At 38.5% G+C, this 5,100-nt stretch overlaps 1 long non-coding RNA gene across 14 annotated transcripts in view; it reads left to right on the forward strand.

Annotated features, from left to right (window-relative positions):
• The window catches only part of LOC111267898 (uncharacterized), a 54,491-nt gene extending 49,551 nt beyond the window's left edge, over nt 1–4,940 (forward strand). For 13 of the 14 annotated variants that reach the window (XR_015314010.1, XR_015314015.1, XR_015314002.1 and 10 more), the window contains one exon: nt 3,213–4,940. This is a non-coding gene — a long non-coding RNA (uncharacterized LOC111267898). Of the gene's footprint in view, nt 1–252; nt 634–3,212 lie in introns of those variants that run through there. The other variant, XR_015314007.1, reaches the window with a different exon arrangement.
• The last annotated feature ends 160 nt before the right edge of the window (nt 4,941–5,100 follow it).

Below are 5,100 nucleotides of genomic sequence, written 5' to 3' on the forward strand. Positions count from 1 at the left end.
ATATATGCGTTACTGCATCTTGAATAAAGAACATGGTACATTTCGTAGTTATTTCTGCGCTACTAGTTTATGCTATATTAGAGCCTGAATGGCCACTGAAGACCAGACAAAAAAACAGCGGATTGTTCGTGCAAGCTTCGCCATGTGCATTTAATTAAGTTCACAAAGAACTGAAACATCGTGTATGGATTCTTAATTAGAGCACCGCAGCTATTTTATAACGATCATTTTTTGTTTTTCCTACGCGTGCAGTCGTGGCACCCGGCAAACGCATTTCGCCCTATCTACGGCATCGAGCCATTAGCCCTGTTTCGAAATGTCTTCGAGAGCAAAATATTACTTCAAGGTCAAGCTTGCTCCAATGCACTTAACCGGCGAAAATTTTTCAGCTGAAATTTAGAACATGCCCCATAACTTCCAGTGAATACGACATACGTTTTTTTCTACATGATTTTGTTGTGTCGGCCTGATCTTTCCCACTTAATCTAATTGGACTACGTGATATGTAACTGTAGGCCTTATTCTCCTGGAGATATTCATATAAATTATGGACTACGTAATGCCATTTTAAGCACGATAAAGGATGCCTCTAATTTTCAAAGTAATAAAACTACCTGTATTGGTTGTGTTCTATTCCGGGCGTATTAGACCTTATTTTAGAACAGTTTTCTTCTTGTTTTGAACCATTCAAGTAGTACATAATGTGCAAGACAGAGAGAGATCTTAACTCTTTTTGGGTATCAACCTTATCTTGCATGAATGATGGCGTTCAGGTCTCTATCCTGCAATTTCACCGTCCATTGAAAGAAGGTGTGATCATCTTAAAGAATTCATTCATGGCTTGATGGAAGCGTCGCTAACTGGTGCACATTCCCAGAAAGCTAGTTTGAGCTTGCTGTTTTCTCCAGCGATTTCCTATAGTTTTCATTTTTTTAAAAGTAAGCATTTGATATTTTCGAATTGCACCTGTATTGTTCATCTCTACTAGCACGCTAGGCAAACATCGCCTTATTTTACCTCTAAAATCGTCAGCCCTTAACATCGACTTTGTGGCTAAAAATGGCAACGATGCTGTTAGAATAGTACGAAGCAAGCGAGCTACAAAGTAATGGCTGAGTACATGTAGTTACGAGGTATGCATAGGTCGACAGTGATTTATCTCAGGCTTAGTGATGGAAATCGCTGAGTTTGGAAATTGATAGGTATTCTAATCAGTCATCCTTCTTCGCACAACAACGCAGCCTTTAGTCAAGCACGTCTGTGCATACTTTTGTTACGATCTGTGTTATTGATTGAGTTACATCGAATATAATACATGATTCAGTCTGGAAAAGTCATCATTGTGTCAACTTGTCAAGTCGAGGCAAGACAACTGGCTTCGTCTTTAACAATTCCTTAAAACGAACCTGTCCTTTTTCCTTACCACACAAACACACGCATTTTTATTAACTGGCCTAATATATGCCACTGCACGAGTTTTTTTGCTTAGCTTTCGCCACGGGATTTAATTATCCCTTATCGCTAAAACCATGGTATTGTAGGGCATGTTTATCATAACAGAGCAGAGACCCTACTCTGTGTCATAGCAGGCTAAACTATATGGAAGATACGTACTGAGAGAAAGAATTGCCATCTATAGACACCAAGCCCAGTAACATAGACAGTCCCATTAACTTTCCACAAATTACTTTGAATTCTCGTGATGTACTCATTATCGTTTGGCAATGATCGAACAACAAGTTTTTCGTTTACTTCTAAACGAAAATTGGCTTCGGTCGATAGTGGCGCCAAGAAGTTCTTGTTCCTGTTAATTTACACTGAAGACTTTTTATGTGGGTTGTACAAGTTGGCCAATAATGGGCTACTAAATTTTGCTCATTACCTGGTTGTTTTCGGCTCATTATTTGTGGACATAAATGTATTGAATACAAAAAACCTAGAAGATACGTGTTCGTGGACTAGACAAACTTTTCAAACATTTGATTCGGATTAAAATTAGCATGGCTCAGAACTGACGAACTCTGCAGCCCGCCTATAGGCTGTAACCTTGATGTCTTTGCCTGGGTACCTTCTACAGACAGAGTCAAATAATGAAGCTCTCATATTACTTGGCATCTGATTAGGACTACTTTGGCATCAAAAAAAAAAGGCTTCCACTGTTCGGAAACAGGATTTGTGATATGCTGGTCCTTAGGCGAATTTATTAACAAATAGAATCGTGCATTTTACTTAAGTAATCTTTTTCAAATAATTATTATCAATGAATCTGGTGTTACTGCCTATCGCGTTCTGATATGATGTCTATTTACGAAGGTCAGGTTTCCAGGCAGACGGTGCACTAATGAGCTCTTTGTTAGAAATGGCTTTGGCATAGTTATTAATCTGCGTATGTACTCAAACAAATTAATACATATGCTTTTCTACTGTTTATAATACAGCCGGGCCTTCTCTAATACTTTGATTATACTAATTATAATTAGTATGGCATCGTACTGGAATAACCCGTCACAAAAGTATCCCTATGAATCTTTTAAACCAGATATCTGTTAAGGTAATTCAGTGTGGGTGGAGCATAGAGTAGCAGTGATGGAGCGTCTCACAATTCACACTGATATGTATAACATAAATAGCTAGATTTTGCGCATGTTTTTAAGGATGACTGCGTTCGTTCTTTATCGGTGATAAATACGCGTTTCCTGACGTCCTCGGTTGAAACCGTCACATATGCTTCGTGACGCATGATATCTCTCAGTGCGAAAATCCATATTATAGACGTAAACGATTAAGGTAAAACTCCCTAAGATCATCAACTGCCACGCGGGCGGGGGTGCGATAGAAGGCGTTTCCTTGATTGTAAAAGCATTATGCATAAAAATAATGGAACTCACCTTGTGAGTTTTTTTTACAAACCATTCAGGTTTTAATTTTAATTTAATTAACACTGCGATTCTAAGTACGAGTTTTCGAGATTGGAATAGGACTGCTGCAGAGTCATCGTACGCGTTCCACATGTAGCCCTTTCATGTATTTTGCACAGAACTTCAAGCTAACCAAATAATTATATAAGTAGTGTGATTGCTTAAAAAAAAGCTTGTTGTCGTATGTAAGTTTAACAGCAACGAATGTTTCGTAGCTTTGTAAGTCTGTACTGTCGAAAGACAAAACGATGTTGTCAACTGAATAGTCTGTAAGTTAACATTTTTCTATTACAGTTCCACGAACATCCAATCAACCCGCTCGAAACAGTTTGTCTCATAGCTGTCGACGAGCCTCCTCATGGCGTTCTCAGCGCTGGTCGACGTAGGGGGTCGGAGGCGGAAGGCGACGCGATTATAGCTTGACTAGTTCGCAAATATATAAAAAAACATATCCTTTGCTAGGGGGCAAACGAAGCCAAAAAAGGGAAAGAATACGGCCATCATCGTCAAAGCGATTTCAATAAATTATAGATTACATTGCACTTGTATACTGCACGATTAACAACTTCGATGCGATAAAGCTAAATGACAATGATAAATGTCCATATCTGTTCTCCAGATGCTCGTTTCCACAGCTGCCGTTCCCAGTGGGCGAAGTCAAGGCTGGGTTGTTCAACTAGCATTTATGCAGATTCTTCAGTATCGGTTATTTACGTCTGTTAGCACGTTTGGGGGCTACAAAGCTCATTGGCACACTGGCCCCATAGGCTGTACAGATACGGTAGTATAAACCAGTCCTTCCCCTCTGTGAGTAGCCGTGAATAAGTTTGTCTGCGATAGATTAACTCTGTTTTATGAGTGCCCCCATTCACACAACCAGTAACCTTTTCAAAAAGATGCTATACGAGTGCTAAATTGTGCATTATGTGTACATTGAACTTTCCTTTCTTGGTTTCTAAAAGTTGTTGCCCTAGCCGTCAGACGACGATACAAACCATAGTAGCGTTTAATAGCGGGCCTTCTGAACAAACATGAACCAAAAAGAAAGCAACTCGTTATTGTTAGTTGGACCTGAAACGGTTACATTGAAACCAAGTCGCACCTAAAGGAACAAATGAGTTCATCCTGTCAGGTGACAAAAACTATAATTCTTATAACGCTACTACACGTAATACCGACAGATTAGCATGTAACCTTATTTTAACTATAAAAAAAGGAAATTTTTTTTAATTAACTTTATTTTTTTTATTGAATAAAATTTAACAATAATTTTAATTAAAACTAAAAACAATTAGTAAGCTAAATTTGTTATAATTTTATTTACTACACTTCATAACAAGCTACTCACATTTTTATTCTTCTCCAGTACAGTAGCAGGACATAGTAACAGTTAAGGTCACCTAAACAGCATTAAAAATGCACACTAATTGATCTGGCGCTCTGCAAAACCGAAATACGCTGATCCTCCGTTGCGTATATACAGGGGCATGGAATCCCCTCCCCACAAATATTTTAAATGGCTTGCGCTACCTGTGTCCGCAATTCGCATGGCCAATCCTCGACCTGAAATGCCTAATAGCTTTCAGCTTTGGAATCTTTTTGGACGTTGTTTATTTAAAGTGCGTGCAAGGTTGCGTGCTACGAAACCACGCAACCTTGATAATGTACTTTTATACTGGTTACTTGTTTTTTGATATTTTTAAGGGTATAGGGTCTACCTTACTATCCATTTGCTAAGTGCCACTCAACGTTTCCTATTATCATCAGTACTATCATCACATAGTTAACGAGTACACACATATACCTGTATGCCAAGTTATTTGCCATATCCTATATGGTGGTACATATTTATGTACATAGACAGGAGACAATGGCCCATTTAAAATTACAAAGGTTTTTTTGTTCTCCGCAGTAGCTACCTTCACAGAAGCAAGCTCCTTATAAGACCAAATAACGCTCTAATGAGCCAGACCAAAACCATTAATTACGACAATAAATTAAATCCCAATATCCAACTTATAATGGAGCCTTCATTATTTGTATATATCATATATATATAGAAACAGCCGATTCTTACATCCCTAAAAGCCGCTCCGCACGAATTATATTGTCCTATGTACGTGGTGACACTGGCGACACCACTTTATTAGCCGTATGTATGGTTTCATTACACGCATAACGC

This window comes from Varroa jacobsoni, unplaced genomic scaffold (genome assembly GCF_002532875.2).
Source record: "Varroa jacobsoni isolate VJ856 unplaced genomic scaffold, vjacob_1.0 scaffold_129, whole genome shotgun sequence".
NCBI lineage: Eukaryota > Metazoa > Arthropoda > Arachnida > Mesostigmata > Varroidae > Varroa > Varroa jacobsoni.